Here is a 17,794-nt window from a genome sequence, read left to right as displayed (position 1 = left end):
ATTTCCCTATACTTATTACGTTTCAAGAGAAAGGTAAAGTTGAAGGTAATGGAAAATTACCCAACTGGAATTTTAAGAAAGCTGACTCGGAGTTATTTGCAAGTAAATGTACTGAATTTGTGAATAATCATAGTGTGAGTGATGACATAGAGAATTTCAATGTCAATTTAATAAAGGGATTAATAGCAGCAGTTACTGTAACCGTACTTAGGATATTGAAGTACCCCCAAAATAAAAACTCACTTCCATGGTGGTGTGATGTTGCACTCCATAGTATTTATGAAAATATGCTTATGATATGAATATGACATAACTAAGGTATGTTTTATGCAAGATGGCTCATGTAATATGTCATTGAAAAGGTTATGATTTACTGAATGTGCTTATCCAATTTGTATGCATGTATCATTTCTATATCTAAAGTCAGGAATATGGACTATGTAACAATTACAACTGGGTGTGTATTGGGAAGACACCCATCAGATAACAGGCCATCAGATTTGATGGGCCATTAGGAAGAAACAACAAGACTGTGAAGATACTAATCTCTCTCCTTCCTGGAAGGCATCCTGGGATGTAGCTCTGACACTACTAGGTCAGGTGGTCTTGTCACCCGATACTAAACGTTATCTTGGACTTCTTGTAACTTTCCACTAAAAGGAGAGGGGGGTCAAGTTTGGGAAAGAAAAGATTCCCTCTTTATGTAAATCTTATTTAAGGGCAGAGTGGAAGGCAAACGGGACTCTCCTCCACTGCCTATCCAAGAAGAAGGACTGCTGAAATGACCTGAAGGGACAAAGGAACTAACCTGAAGGGAAAGGCAGGGGAGAGTACAGATTGAGACAGGGATCCAGTCTGTAAGAAGAAATAACTGGAACCCTGAGCTACAGAAACTCTGCATCCTGCCTATTTCAACATTTAGGGTGAGAAATTACATTCTGTAACCTGTTTCTTTAGTGAATCAAGCTTAGTTTGCATGTTTTGTTTTATTTGCTTAGTAATCTGCTTTGTTCTGTTTGCTATCCCTTTAACCACTTAAAACCTGCCTTTTATAGTTAATAAACTGTGTTTTGTTTATTATTATATCCAGTTTCTGTAATTTCTAACTGGTGGGGGGGGCAAGAAGGGATGCATATCTCTCCATATTGAGGAAGAGAGCAAATTTTTATGAGCTTGCATGGTGCAGATTCTTCTATACAGTACAAGACAATATACCTTTGGGTCTTCACTCTAAGAGAAGTGGGCACCTGAGTGCTGGGGCAAGTCCCTTAAGCTGAATGCAGCATTTGAACAGTTGTCCTGTTGGATTTTTTAACCCCAGAAGGGGAGAACTAAATGGTGACCCAGCCAGAGGGCCAAATTACCAGAAGAAAAGCTATTGCAGAGTGAGGAACAAGCAGCAAGAGGGTAACCAATGCAGCAAGAGCTACAGTCCCTGACCTAGACCCAAGAAGGCAAGTCGGTGTTGACTGGCAACCTCATTACACAGATATATCAATTTGTCACCTCACAAAGGGTGTAGTTCTTCTAGGGCAGTGTTTCCTAAACTTGGGATGCCGCTTGTTTAGGGAAAGCCCTTGGTGGGCCAGGCCGGTTTGTTTACCTGCCGTGTCCGCAGGTCTGGCTGATCGCAGCTCCTACTGGCCACGGTTTGCTGCTCCAGGCCAATGGGAGCTGCTGGAAGCAGCGGCCAGTACGTCCCTCGTCCCGCGCCACTTCCAGCAGCTCCCATTGGCCTGGAGCGGGGCTTGCACCACTTCCAGCAGCTCCCATTGGCCTGGAGCGGGGCTTGCGCCACTTCCAGCAGCTCCCATTGGCCTGGAGCAGCGAACTGCAGCCAGTGGGAGCTGCGATCGGCTGGACCCGCAGACGCGGCAGATAAACAAAGCGGCCCGGCCCACCAGGGGCTTTCCCTAAATAAGCGGCATCCCAAGTTTGGGAAACACTGTTCTAGGATGACCAGACAGCAAATGTGAAAAATCAGGAAGGGGTGGGAGGTATGAAAAAGACCCAGAAATCAGGACTGTCCCTATAAAATCGGGACATCTGATCACCCTAAGTTCTTCACACCCTTAGTTTATTATTTACTCTAACCAAATAATAATAATAGTTTTCTGTAGCACCTTTCCTCCAAGAATCTCAAAACACTTTACAAATATGAATTGATTAATGCTTACCACACTCCTGGGCTGTAGGAAAGTACTAGACCTATTTCTCATAGTGGGAACTGAGACACAGTGGTAAAGAGAATTTTCTAAATCACACATTAAGTCTGTGGCAGAGTAGAAACAGAATCTGCATCTCCTGCCTGTGACTCCTAGTCATATATTTTCATTATAGTATCATCCTTCCACACATAGTAATTGGCATTTCCCTTTCACAAACCACAGTGGAGTTCACTCAGAGATGAATCTGTCCTAGCAGTTTCATTCTAAGATGGTCCCTACACAACTGTTGGGGAACTATTAAAAGTAACCAAATATCAAGGACATAACCTCCCACAATGGTGTCCCTGGGTGGGCTTGATGCACCAACATTTTGGTTATGCTGGGAAACTGAGTCACAAGTCCATCTAATTTAGGCTTAATCAACTTTTGCCTTATCTATACAAATTCAGAAAGAATAATTTTCACTTATAGTGTCTTGAGATATATTTATGCCAGACAAATAACAGACAAGACAGAATTGGTAAATGGGCCCTTGTTACTATGTTCTGGGGGATCAGGAAATTCTTCTACCTTCCATGATAGTCATTGACTTCTCTGATCCCTTGGTCCTTCAATCCCATTCTTCAGTTTCTGATCTGGTGTTTCTCCAGTTTGGGCCCATGTTCACTTAGGTCTTTTATATGTATCTACATTACAGATTAATCTTTATCCAATTGTCTTATAGCACATCAACCCTTTGGATTTTAGGTAACCCAGATATTACACATACACAAGCTTCAATTACACAACTTCAGTATTTTTCCTGTTAGTTTTGCAGCTTTTGGGTCATGTTGTTTTGTGTCACCCTGCCCTGGGTCTTCCCAGAAAAAGGAGGGGGGGCTTATTTATCATTTACTTATATCTTCCATCATGATATGTTACTTTTGTTCTATCAGCAAAAACGTTTTAAGCAGTTAGTAATTCTATCTAAAAGAAGAATTGGCAAAACCACACTTATGCCACCAAAGCCTTAGCCTGTGTTACCTCATCTGTACCTATCCAACTAGTCATAATTACAAATTATTAAAATATAGCTATCAAAGCTTTTAATTTTACCCTTGACAAGTCTTCATTTTATATTTCAAAGTTTTGTAAGTCAGCATATGTTATTCTGTGCTATCCTTAATCAATTAGATCGGGAGTTATGGAAAACATGATGATTCTTTAATATCAATATGTCATCTTTAAACATGGGTTTTTTCATTCAAATTTAAGTTTTGCATTATCATTACAAAGAAACTTAATTAGAAATTTTCCTGTGAATGTAATTTGAGGGATGTCTCCGATTTAGGATTTTTATATTTAGTTGCTTTTAATGGTACCCTGACACAAGAGATGGCTTCCCGCAACAGTATCAAGAAATCTGTGGTGTGTAGTCTGGCTGTCATGCAAGTGGAGGGACAGAGAGTATGTGTGTGTGTATATATCATATCTGTCTCTCATCATTTCATGGCAGTTGTGTTGTCCAGTAGATGGAAGAGTTTTAACAATAACTCGAATCTGTTTCTTGTCATCTCCCATCCCATCAAAACAACCGAGTCATCATGCTGTCAATGAGCCCTGTGCTTTTCAGGGGACCGACTCAGTAACATTTCCATTGTGATGCAGATTGAACGACAGCTTAATTCCAGTCTGTGTCTGTCTATTTCTACTGCATCTTTCCCTTGAACATGTAGCTCAGGAAGTATAATGATTCATTCCCAGGGCAGCATGCTTGTAATCTTCATCGCCCAGAAAAACAAAACCAGCCAAAGATCCAAGTGTAATTTCCATCTGACTCTTTGGAGACCTTCTAAGGGAAAGTCTACTGGATCTGCATCTTCTCATCCTCCTCCCTGGAATAGCCTATATCAGGGATCGGCAACCTTTGGCACGCGGCCCATCAGGGAAATCTGCTGGTGGGCCAGGACGGTTTGTTTACCTGCAGCATCCACAGGTTCGGCCGATCGCAGCTCCCACTGGCCAGCACATCCCTCAGCCCACACTGCTGCCCACAACCCCCATTGGCCTGGAACAGCGAACTGCAGCCAGTAGGAGCTGTGATTGGCCGAACCTGCAGACGCTGCAGGTAAACAAATCGTCCCGGCCCGCCAGCGGATTTCCCTAACGGGCCACATGCCAAAGGTTGCCGATCCCTGGCCTATATCACTCCTTTACCTGGGTGTAAATCCTGCCTTCCTCTGGCACAAGCATGATGTTTTCCTGGCCTTGCAGTGGAACTGGTATGGCTCTCCTGTATGAAGGAGGGAGGCTACAGTAATCTTGCCCACATTACAAAATTTTGTTTTGTACAAACCTGGTTATGAAGAGTCAAATTAGCTGATATGATGCTGACCATGACTGACTGCTCAGCATTGACCAGAGCAAATCATGTTTAGTATCATGAATTAATTATAGAACCTAGAACATATCCAACCCTTTATTCATTTCTCGTGGTTCTTCTCTTAATCATCTCCAATTTATCAACATCCTTCTCAAATGGTAGACAACAGAACTAGACACAGTATTGCAGGAGCAGCTGCACCAATACCAAATAGAGGTAATCTAACTTCCCTACTTTTGCTCAATTGAATCTCCCTACATCCAAGAATTGCATTAGCCCTTTTGGCCACAATATCACACTGGGAGCTTGTGTTCAGCTGATTTTCAATTATGACCCCCATGTCTTTTTCAGAATCGCTGCTGCCCAGGATAGAGACTTCCATCCTGAAGTATGGTCTACGTTCTTTGTTCCTGGATACATACATTTACATTTGGCTATATTAAAACACATATTGCTTGCTTGTACCCTGCTTACCAAATTATCTAGAGCTCTCTGTATCAGTGACCTGTCCTATCTATTTGCTACGTCCCCAGTCTTTGTGCCATCTGCAAACTTTATCAGTGATGATTTTGTTTTCTTCAGGGCATTGATAATGTTTAATAGCATAGGGCCAAGAATCGATTCTTGCAGAACCCCTCTAGGAACACACATGCTTAATGATGAATCCCTATTTACAATTACATTTTGAGACCTGCCGGCCTACTTTAGGGAATGTTGAGACATTTTAAATGTTTTACTGCCCTATTTTGTGCAAGAAAGAGCATTACATTTGGCTATATAAATGGGTCCCAGATTATTTTAAAATAGCCAGCTTCTTTCTGCCTTGGGGAGAGAGAAAGATATAAATCAAAATTATTGGCTTTCTGAAAGATTTTATACTTAATTTTCTCTTGTTACAGTCATACCATGTAACTGTGTGCATATGTGCACATGCATGGTCCTAATCATGCAAGGCTGCAACCAGATTCTGATGATCATGCTCTGACCAAAGTTTCAGGGAGCTTCTGTGCATTCTTTCATCCCCTGTACAACACTGAACACTCTTTCCTATACCTGCCAAAAGTTTGCTTTGAATCCACTGATCTCCATTTTGCATCAGGCTGTTACTTCACAGCCACTAAACACATGCACATGTGTAGTGCTGTTTGCAATGGATGGGTTCACATATCCATTTTGTCTCATACTAAATGCATTAATGCCAACCTTCTGGCCCAGAGTTTCCCACTATTCCTCCCTCTCCATCTGACTCCCTCCGAGCCACACTACAGACACCTGTTCCAGGGAAGGACACATGTTCCAAGTGTCTCCAGGCAATGGATCTTTTCTCACTACTTGAGCATTTGCCCCCCTCCTTCCCTTCATTCCTCACTGCTGCACATGCTGATGTTGTATTTATTTTGTCTGAGAAAGCCAGCGATTTTAAAATGCTGTGCAATATGCCTAATGTCTCTCCCCAGCACACAGAGCAGTTTACATGAGTGCTGGCCAGGAGAGCACTTTTGGCATGTATATGCTCATTTGGGCATGAATACCTGTATTCATACAAATAACAGCTGCTCCCCAGAAATTCATGTAAACAAGAACTAGTCAAAAATATTTGTTTAATAAAAGGCAACAGCAAGGTTGGGTTGAATTGTGAATCTTATTTTTGTGAACACAGGACCAGTTGCTCAACTTGCATAAATCAGCTTAGCTCCATTGACTTATCTGGTTCTGGAATTATGTTGATTTATCTCAGCTGAGGAGCTGGCCCATGATATTGGCAAATATTTTCATCTCCCACTATTTGCCCGGCTCTTCTTGGGAATGTTGCTTTAAAATTATTTATGCAAAAGAGAAATAAACATTTTTTCTGCATTCTTTATTGTCATGTTATGTTTGAACTAGTGTTTAGAGAAAGTTTCTCATTCTTTTTTATGAAGAACATTTTTAAATACCAACTTTTAGAGGCAAAGAACATGCAAAAATAAGTTTGTTTCCCTATTAAAAAAAAATAAATTACGGCTCATCAAAGGGTCATATTTATCTGACTCATACTCTCTACTGATTGGGTTTTTTTACTGAAGTTTTTCAAGATGAATGTTTTAGATGGAGTTTACAGAATTATCTGAAGTCTCTTTGATCTTCTAATTTTGTCATCAATGGACAAATACAAAAAAAATGCCAGAAAGGATATCAGACAACACATATAAATAAAGAAACTGGTGCCTTGTACACACCAGAGAACTGACTCATTGATAACAGAAGAGAGCTGCAGAGTAAGTGCCAGTGGTTCTGTATGTCCACACTACTCACACTGTTTCAGTGAAGACCAGTTGCAGTTTTGTCCTGTGTCCAAATAATAGCACTGTACTCCAGAACAACACTGCTATCTGGAGACCTATCCCAAAGTTCCCCTCTCAGCTTGCTGTAGCAATGGCTTCTGGGAGATTTTGAACAGGTTTCTGAATTCCTATGGGGAGCCCAGAGAAACTATGTTCTCAAAATGGAAGCCAGGTGGAATACTCACCTGACTAAGTAATGTTTGTGTTGTAGTTTTGTAGAAGATGTTGTGAGATGGCTGTGGCAAGGTGGTGGAGGGTGTTCTGAGAATAGTTGCAGAGCCAGATGCCATGACCAACAATTCATGATGAAACACTTATACACTCAAGTGCCCTTCAATGGGTGGTGAGCTGCTCTTGGGTCTGCACTGATTAGATCACATTGTTTTTGAGACTGGGAACAAGCAGAAGTGATTACATAACTTCAGAAAGAAGAAGATTTGTCTATATCCTAGGAGCAAAAGGAGCATAAATACCACAAAGACTCAGTAGGGCTAGCATTACTGTCAGTGCTAACCTTTGCAAAGAGGGAGAAAGGGTATGGGAAGAGGAGGGGGCATGTCTGTCTGTTCTCCTCATTAGCCAATAGGACAAATCAGGTATAGAGGGCAGTGCACAATGAACTGTCCTAAGGAGCACAGAGAGACAAGATGAGTGAGGTATTTTTTATTGGACCCACTTCCACTGGTGAGAGAGAGACAGGCTTTTGAGCTACACAGACCTCTTCATCAGGTCTGGGAAAGGTACTGAGAGTTCCACAGCTAAATACAAGATTGAACAGATAGTTTAATATAATGCCTTCTACAGCCCCTGATGGGCAGTGCTACCCCCTTCCTCCCAATACAGTGCCACAATGTTGAATCTTGCTCGATATGTAAACAGTACAGTGTGCCCAGAAGAAGAAGCACAATGTCTCCTGTTGTTTTCTTTAAAGGATTGGAGCTTTGAAAGGGACTAACTTATTTAAAAGAACATTTTGTAGCAAACATTCTCTCTGCCAAAACCACAGATAAGCAGCTACAATAAAATGGCTAATTTAGTGATAGCTCCAAAATGCTTGTAAAGAATATTTTAATGAATTGATGGAGTTCTAATTTGAGACAGTATTTTAAGTTCAAGACACTTCATAACAAAAAGAGACCGTGTTCCTTAACAGGTGTGGAGATGCAACTGTTTCCCTTCACATCTATAGACATTCCATTTATCTTTTCAATCTGCTTTAGAGTTTAAGCAAGGGATTAGTCTACTAATTCAAAGACTTAGGAGGCTTTAAAAAGACTGTATGTCCTCACAGTTTAGGATACATAGTGTTGCTTCTTCTCTCTGGTCCAGTGGAATTTGTGTATAGCATTCTGATTTCTTCACTTTTACTCTGTTTACCCTGTTCTTAATCAGCATTGATTTTTCCCCCAGCCCTTAAAGCAGGGGGGAAAAATCAATTTTCCATTATGTTTGTTAATAAGTCATAGTAGGAGTTAAATAGTACTGGGTATTGCAGGTAAAGCAACTGATAATTAATTGTTGAGACAGTCCATTTAGTATGTTGAACAGGCTGACACACAAATAATATAACAAAAGGCTGTGGGGTAAATCCTCTGCTGGTCAGCATTGCTGAGGCAAGCAGAGATTCTGGCAGATGCGCCCTGTGTCCAGGTCTACCACTTGCCAGGGCAAGGTGGGCATTGTGGACTGATGCCAGGCAAGACCTGAGACCCTCTTTCTCCCAACTAGCACATGCTGCTGATCACAGTGTGGGCACCGTCTGATAAGAGGAATAGACAAATGCCATGATCTGCATATCCCTTTAGGTCCACGGTATGAAGTGGTTTTCCCTGTCTAGGTTTTTCTTAAGCCTCTAGTGAAAGATCTTGACCTGCTGCTTGCATTATAGGGGTGAGGAAAGAAAGTTTGTGCCCCTTCCATAAGAATGGCTCTACTGGGTCAGACCAAAGGTCTGTCTAGCCTAGTATCCTGTTTGCCAACAGTGGCCAGTGCCAGGTGCCCCAAAGGGAATGAACAGAACATATAATCATCAAGTGATCGGCAGTGCATCAGCATGTATCTTGCTCTTTCTAACTGCATGCAGTGCTCTGAATGACTCATCAAGGGCCTTATCCAATTCCCTTTAAAGTCAATGGGCGTCTTTCAATTGATTTTATAATGGGATTTGGTTCAGGCCCTAACATAGGATGCTGGAAATTATTGATCTGAGGGGGAAATGCAGGAATACACTGAAAAATATTTACATGTTCATTTTACTGAACTAACAAAAAATGAAAATGAGCTTGAGAAAGAGAATAGCGTACTTCAGTTTGAAAACTGCGTGGTATTTAAAAAGCATGGGGTTTGGGATAAAAAGCTCCCTTTCCTCCTCTTATTATTATTATTATCAAAATATAGAGTATTTTGTGGTGATAACTAACATTTCTTTCTAATACTATTAATCACTCAGGATCACTCCTAGATAAGCACCAAATGTCTTTGCATGCTTTCTAATGCCCTGATTCAGCTAAGCAGTTAAGCATTTAAGCGTGTGCCTCAGTGCTTTCTTGAATAAGAATAGACATAACACTTGGTTAAAATTCAGCACATGCTTAAGTGTTTTGGTGAGTCAGGGCCTCAGTGCCACAAGATATGTGAATACAAGCTCATAGTCAAACAATTTTGCTGACAACATGACACAGTTTCCTACTGTGCCTATGCAAATCTAGGGTAAAAGCTCCTAACAAAATTAAGGAGCACACTTCCTCTGGATAAAAAATTTAATATTGCAAAAATGCAGCTTCAGGTCCTTGCTAGAAGCAGAAGAATATAACTGTTCCATTAATCACACTTCTTCACATTCCAGTATGAAATATTGATCAGTGGTGTCCTCAATCTTTACAGTGCTAGTCAAGGGACTTAACAAATCTTATCTACTCTGAACAACCTCCCTCCCTCACCCCTAGAGGTGATATCCCCAGATCAGGACTGAGGCACACGGCAAGGCAACATGAAGCTGGTTGTACTGCCGCTGTGCCTGTTCTGGAGACAGACCTTTTTGGTCTCCTAGGGTATCAGTCTGGCAATTTTCCCAAGCAATACATTACATGAAAATGTCTATACGAAGGGGTGGGGATGCAGGGATAGAGGGGCAACATTCCCTAGCAGTCACATGGAGGGTATGTCTACACTACAATCCAAGGTGTGACTGCCGCACAAGTAGACATACCCATGCTAAAGCTTTATCTCTGCTAGCAGGACTAAAAATAGCAGTGAAGACAAGGAAATGTGGATTTCAGTGCAGGTTGTAGAAGCACGCTGTGTACCCTGGGTATGTACTCACATTGTTAGCCGGTGCTGAAGCATCTACACTACTATTTTTAGCTATGGGTAAAACTAGCGGTGATATGTCTACCTGTGCTGCAATCACACTTGAACTTCAGTGTAGACATATCCTATGGCTACTGGGACATTACTGCCCCTGCCACTTGTGTAGCACAAGGCTACAGCACAGCTGCTGCTCAGATTTCCTGTGGTGGTTGGCCAGGATGCCTCCTAATCTTGATAAAGCCCATTATAGAGTGTGTAAGAGGTGTCTGTGTCCCTGCCTGGTTAATCCCCCTTGAAGGCAGACAGGGGCTCCCCCAGCAGACCTTAGGGAGGGAATCAAGGGCCCAAGGAGGAGGGTTTTTCTACAGGTGAGGAGATGGCAGATGGAGGCTGTCTTGGTAATAGAGGGGGATATAGGGTGTCTTGGAGGCTGCAGTTCTGAGATAGCTGAGTTCAGTCCATTGCCATGTCCTGTGCATGGACCAACCAGGGCCAGGTTTATAAAAGTTCAGCCCTAGTGTTCATTTGTACCTTTGGGGAGGGATAGCTCAGTGGCAGGGCTGCCAGATGGGGGGGCAAGAGGGGCAATTTGCCCCAGGCCCCGAGCCCCACAGGGGCCCCCACGAGAGTTTTTCGGGGCCCCTGGAGCGGGGTCCCTCACTCGCTCCGGGGGGCCCGGAAAACTCTTGCGGGGCCGGGTGCAGGAGCTTCTTCGCTCCCGGTCTTCGCCAGCGGGGGGTCCTTCCGCTCCGGGGCGGAAGGACCCCCCGCTGGCGAATTACCGCCGAAGACGGAGCGGGACCCGCCGCCGAAGTTCAGCTCGGTCTTCGGCGGTAATTCAGCGGCGGGGGCCCTTCCGTTCCAGGACCCGCCGCCGAAGTGCCCCGAAGGCCCGCAGCGGGGACCCCCCGCCGCCGAATTACCGCCAAAGACTGGGCTGCACTTTGGCGGCGGGTCCCGCTTCGGCGGTAATTCAGCGGCGGGGGGGTCCCCGCCGCGGGTCTTCGGGGCACTTTGGCGGCGGGTCCCGGAACGGAAGGGCCCCCCGCCGCCGAAGACCCCGGGCCCCCGGAATCCTCTGGGTGGCCCTGCTCAGTGGTTTGAGCATTGGCCTACTAAATCCAGCATTGTGAGCTCAATCCTTGAGGAGGCCACTGAGGGATCTGGGGCAAAAATCAGTACTTAGTCCTGCTAGTGAAGGAAGAGTGCTGGACTTGATGATCTTTCAGAGGTCCTTCCAGTTCTATGAGACAGGTATATCTCCATATAATATGCTATTAACAAGCTGCATAATCAAGTAGCTGAGGTGTATCTATTGACACAAGCTCTGCAAGCATTAATGAGAGACTTTATATGGTTTGCTGATGGCTACATAATTATTCACTGGTAAACTTTGGGTTATTAGAACCCTGAGAACTTTTCACTGAAGATGTCCAAGCACTTTACGACTTCTAATTAAGTCTTATAACACTATTTTGGAGAAAGCAAGTGGTAGTATACCATTTTACAGCTGGACAATCAGAGAAGCAGGTAAGTTATATAGCTTCTCAAAAAGAATTCAGGAGTCCTGACTCAATCCTGTGATTTAACTACTAGACAACACATATTACTCACTATTAAAATCTTTCTAAATTATTTTTGTTTAAATTTTTAAAAAATTGTAAAAAAAAATCAGATTTTGTCTTTTCTGGACTGACTTCTTCAATTACCAAGATCAAATGCCCATGTGTTTCAGACAATGAATAAAATATACTTTAAAGCTCTCAGTCAACTATGTTTTATCAGTGCATCATATCTTTAGAACTTACAAAAAAAGTACAAAGCGCTGGTTCTTAAATTTTTAACTACAGTATGTCCCATGTGCAAGTCACTTTCATATATAATATTGGTTATTTCTCAGCAAGATCTGCACACAAGAGGGAGAGAGAATCAAGTACATTTAAAAAAATGCTGACTATATCTCATGTAACATCAGTTTGAAGCTGCTGGGGGAATATAAAAAAAATTGATGATTTGTAGAATTTATGTGCCATGAATTCCAGATGCTAATCATGTGATTGGTTCTTTTATGTCAAATACAAGCATATGACATTTTTTCCTCACAGAGATTCCACACTATAACTTGCATTTTTTGTTTCTAAATGGAGGAAATAATTTGATGTGGCCACAAGTCTTTTGTGTGATTAATCAGATTAATAATTATTACCATACTCATTAAATGAACAAATCTGTTAATAAGAGATCTGCTGTGTACAACTGTATGCCATTTTGTCAGACACTATGAGACTTTTTTATGGTAAAACAAAAAGTTTTCAATCAGTTCCTGATAAAGGATTTGACAAGTTAACTGATTTACTGTACACAGAAGAAAAAGCACAGAAAAGGTCTCTACTTCATGTTTCCCCATAGATGTGTTACCCCTGCTTTGAAATCATCTGCAGATTAATCTTTCACACCAATTTGTTTCATGCAATATAGAGTGATACAGTCATGGTTCTATGTGTTACATTCTGAAATCACGTTTTTTTCCCCTCCTGCATGATTGTGTGTGTGTGTGTGTATGAGAGAAAGAGAGAGAGACAGACAGACAGACAGACTGTGGTCAAATATTACATTGAAATTAATGGAAATTTTCTCTAAGTGAGGGCTATAAGATAGGGACCATTTGGTCTTATTAATTAATATAATAACCTACAGTGTATATTTACAAAAGAATCAACAGACAGCAGTGTGGCAGCTAGGATTGGGGGAGCAAGCTGTACTGGCAATACTGGAGATTTCCCTTCTTCTGGTCCTGTTCACCAAAGCACTTAACTGGGTTTAATTTAAAGCCCATGAATAATCTCATCCCTGTGCAGCAAAGCATGCATTTCAGCCCCATCAACTTTAATGGGACTACGTGCCTACCTATAGTTAGGCACAAGCTTAAGTGCTTTGCTGAATCAGGACCTATCTTCCTTCAGGAGATAACGTATTAATCAATTTGGAAGATTTCTAAAGAGCCTGTTTTGGACCTAGTAGTTTATTGAATATCTTGCTGCTGTTTCAATACACACATTGTTGACGTGGCAGTGCTCCCACTGTCCAGCATGGATCCTTGGATCCCAACTTGGTCAAAGCCCGGGGCTCTGACTAATACCGTAGATCTGTGGATCTTGACTAAGGGTATGATCCTGCATCATGGAAATCCATGGGAGTTTTACCATTGATTTTTGTGGGAGTAGGATCAAGGCCATATGCCCCCATTCAGTAAAGCATATACTTAAAGTTAAGTACTTGCTTAAGTCCCTTTGAATTTACGGAGGCTAAAACTCCTGTTTAAGTGTTTCACTGAATCAGGGCCCTAATCTATACCTGGATCAGCAGCATTGGAGGTATCTGCAAAGTCTGGGAATTCCTTGCTCTTTCCCGGGGGTATGTCTACACAGCAAAGAAAAACCTGCAGCTGGCCAGTGCCAGATGATTCGAGCTTGCAGGGCTTGAGCTGCAGGGCTGTTTCATTGGTGTGTAGATTTCCGGGCTCAGGTTGGAGCCTGGGCACTAGGACCCTGCATGGCTATGACACAGCCCCACAGCCAGAGCCCCACAAGCCTGAATTGGTTGGCATGGGCCAGCTGTGGGTTTTTCTTTGCTGTGTAGACATACCCTTAGTCTCTGGCTGCAGATATGACCTTCCTATTTTGAAGTATGTCATGAGGCTGACAATATGTTCCCCTCCCACTTCATTTAAGTAATTTTCCTTTAATATACAAGGTGTTGTTAATAAGTAATTATTACAGTCTTAGTCATGTTTTACATTGATCATGTGCATGGAAACTGTTTTATTCTATTGTAGTTTTCTTTCAGACTTTGTCCCTGGCTGACTGCAATGGCCAGGGTAGGATAACAATGTCATTGTTGAGCATGCTTACTGGAGTCCACTCAGTATCATTCCCAAAAAGCCGGCTTGCCATGGCTAATTTCATTTTCAAATATTGCAGGGGTGATTTACGGGAAAACAAAAGCCCTTGAACAAATGCCTGATACCAGTTTTCTGATTTACCGTAAAAAAGGGAAAGCATTCAACAGCTCTCTTCTTGTATACATTTCCTTATGGAAACCTTATGTTCACTTCTGAGTCATCTGCATATTAATCTTTCTCACCAAGTTGGCTCTAGCGATAAAGAGTGAAATCCACAGCTCTCTCTGCTACACGGTGCCAGTCAGGAAAGGGGCATCAGCATGGGATGCAGCGTTTGGCATTCTGCAGCTGTAGAAGAAGGAAGGTTTTTTTCCCATCAGAATCAAAAGTAGCCTTCTTTACTATAGAGCCAGGAGGCCCATGAAACTTCCAGGAGCCATCGGTCACAGAGGCCACTTTCTGCTGGATCCAACCCAAAGTGCATTATTCTAATGTCAGATGTGCAGGCGTGGATCACTGTACACAGTCCATTCAAGAACTTCTGCTCTGCTTGTGCACAGTTGGAGATTAGTTTGAGATTAGAAGAGATCCCTGGATCAGCATAAAACAAATACTTGACATTTTGTTTGGAAAATTATTGTGCATGGACATGCACAGTAAGTAGGTCCTTAAAACAAGCAACAATGACTGTGACTCAGTTATACTCTACTCTCACGGCTGACAAAACCTCAAGTTTTATAAAAGCAAAGCTGTCTACTAGACATTGAAAAGGCGCATAACATTAGGGATGGGTGAACTCATTCTGCTTAATTTCAACCATACCACTTTGTGTTTGAAAGTTCCCGGCTTTATCTGGTTTCCTATTCAACTTAATAGAGCTTGTCAAAAAGGAGCATAGATGGGCAGAGATTTTTTAAAAAATCTATTAAAAAATACCATATTTATTGTATATGCAGCATCCATTTGTATCAGTCTAGTTTTGGGAGACTGTCCTATCTCTAACTTAGCACAAGCATCACTTTAGCTAGAAAGGGGATTTTTAAATAGAATCATTGTGCAAGAACATGGTTTCAAGTATAAAAGCAAAGATTGGTGGGCTTTGCAAGCCTAACAAAATAGACTCAGATTCGCTGAACCACAATTACACTGGCTATACCCAGCCCTATTAAGCATACTCAAACTCACACAAGTGCTAACAGTCCAATTTTTTTGAAAAGACAGCATGGGTAAAATTTCAAAACCAGCTAAATGATTTAGGAGCCTAAGTCCCATTTTCAAAGGAGTCTTAGACCCTTTGGAACCTTTGTCCCATTGACTTTTGATGAGACATAGGTAACTAAGTGCCTAAGTCATTTCTGAAATTTAAATTTAGACCCTAATCCATTCATTAAGATGCTTTGGGAAAATGTACCCAGTATGTTTGCTGGATCAGGCCCTTAAAAAGTAACTAGAACAAACACATGTGCATGGACTTTACACAGGTGTGGTCCTATTGCCTTCAGTTAATAGACATTTTATACATTACAAAGAAGGGAAAACAGGTCTTGTGCACATTCCTTTGTTACACCTACTTTCATCATCAACATGGAAAGCATAACAACATACGGGGCCTGATCTCTTGTGCAGAACTCCCTCTGAAGTCATGGGAGTTCTGTACACAAAGGGCTGGCAGAATCGTGACAACTATGTTCTAATTTTTACTGTTGTATATAAAGATATGCAACTAGGATGGTTTTTATATGCTGCACCTTTATCATTCTAAGCAGTCTGCTTGCCTGTCTTCGGTGAGGACCTCTATGTGGAAGTTCAAGGTCGATGCAGCATGCTAGAAGAGACCCACAGTATGCTGTCACCTGGAGAGTTTTCTTTTGTTCTTTCTTGTTTTGTTTCCCTTAATGCTCAAATTAAAGGGGCCCTGTCTGCAAATACACAATAGGCAGGGGAGCAGCCACCACTTCCCTCTGCCTTTCCTGTTTTAAAGATTTAGCTAAGGGCCAAGGGGAATTTCAGGCACTAGATCCAGAGGCATGGCTCTGGCTCCCTTCCCTCCCTCTATGCATAGGATGACAGAACTGGAGAGGCACAAAATGGAATAGGAAGGTTTCTCATATCAGGTGTGTGTGTGTGTAGCAGTGGCTGTGCAGCACCTAGGAGCTACAGGATACTATTTGCCTCTTTTATGTTGTCTTTGAGGCAGGATGGGACATCTCTGCACCACCCTTCAGTGCTGTTCCATGTGTAAATAGCACAAATGAGCCTGAAGCCATTCAGACTGAAAGTGTAGGATTGCTCTTTGTGCATGGAAAAACAGAAACATTTCCTTCCCAAAAGAAATACATTTTTGAAACAAAAGAGAAAGGACTCTTTTATGTACTGCAGCTCCTGTAAAATTGTTTCCTGTCTAACCATGAGTGACTTGCTGTATAAATGCTTCTTGGAGGCCAGAGACAAAGCTAAGAACCAATGCCCACAGTGGAGAGACTGGGATGGAGATGGTCCAGCACTGTGCCCAATTGTTGTAACTTTTCTCATTTCCTCACATATAGCAAGCTTATTTTGGTACTCTAATGTGCCTGCTTCTAGGGTTCTTGCTTCAGTAAAAATAAAAATATAAAATAGTAATTCTTCCCATTCATTAGCGATGTTACAAACTTAGCTCCTTTTTAATACCTGCATAAGGGCCTAATTTTGCACCCCTTACTTCTTTTAAGAGTAATCCTTACTGCTGTGAGTACTCCTAGTGATGTCAATTACCCCCAGGCGCAAGGATTGCAGATCCAGACCTAATTATGAACTGCTGCTTTTTAATAGGAGTAGTTGAGGGATTACACAACACGGTGGCTGAGGAGATTTTGCATCATTTGCCTTGAGGACTCGTTTCATTAAAAATAAAAAGTGGCATTGCAGTAGTAAGATACTCTGAACTAAAATGATTTTAAAAGCCAATTTTGCATCAGTTGCTACAGTGTCACGCTTACACTACACTAGCTCTTGTGCCGTGGTTGCTATGGCTAAATTTTACTAAGAACAGTTTAGTTAACCACCATGAAGAAAGTGCTTTGCCCAGCACCCAGACCAAATTACTGGGCCAGGCACTTGTCATGTGTTCTGTGGTAGAAAGCTCATCCCCTCAAGGCTGCAAAACTACTGCCCTGAGACTGATACTGCCCAGGGGCTGGAAGCCTCCCTGGAACCTGACACGGCTACATCCCGGGGGAGGACAAGCAGATTCATGCAGCAGCCCACCTATGGTTTTACTCCCCGGAGACTACACCAACCTGGTGGCTGGCGTAGCCACCCCAAATCCTTACACAGCCACCCAGGAGAGAAGCAGCCCACCCAAGTCCTGTCCAACTCCCTCCTGCCTCTGATCACTGTTGCACAGGGAGTTCATGTGGAATGGGGACTCTGTAATACCACACAGGAATATACAGCCTCAGCATTGACCCCTCCTCATGAAGCCTTCCTCTTGCTCAGCCTACAGAGGTGACACCAGGGAGAGGATTTGCCCCAGTACGAATGACAAGAACAGAAAATTGTACAGCAACATGTCAGTTGAGATCACTGCTAAGTTTCTACATTACAGGAAGCTTTTCAACTATCTTCCCAGTACCTCATCAACCTGACAGTCAAAAATGTAGAGTAAAGACAATCACAGAAAGTACCACAGTGTCTATTAACAAAGCAGATCAGCTGACATGTAGCAGCTGGAGGTGCTGAAGCCCTTAAT

This window comes from Mauremys mutica, chromosome 1, assembly GCF_020497125.1.
Source record: "Mauremys mutica isolate MM-2020 ecotype Southern chromosome 1, ASM2049712v1, whole genome shotgun sequence".
Taxonomy (NCBI): Eukaryota; Metazoa; Chordata; order Testudines; family Geoemydidae; genus Mauremys; species Mauremys mutica.
The sequence above is the reverse complement of the archived record's forward strand: the minus strand, read 5'-3'. Positions refer to the sequence as shown.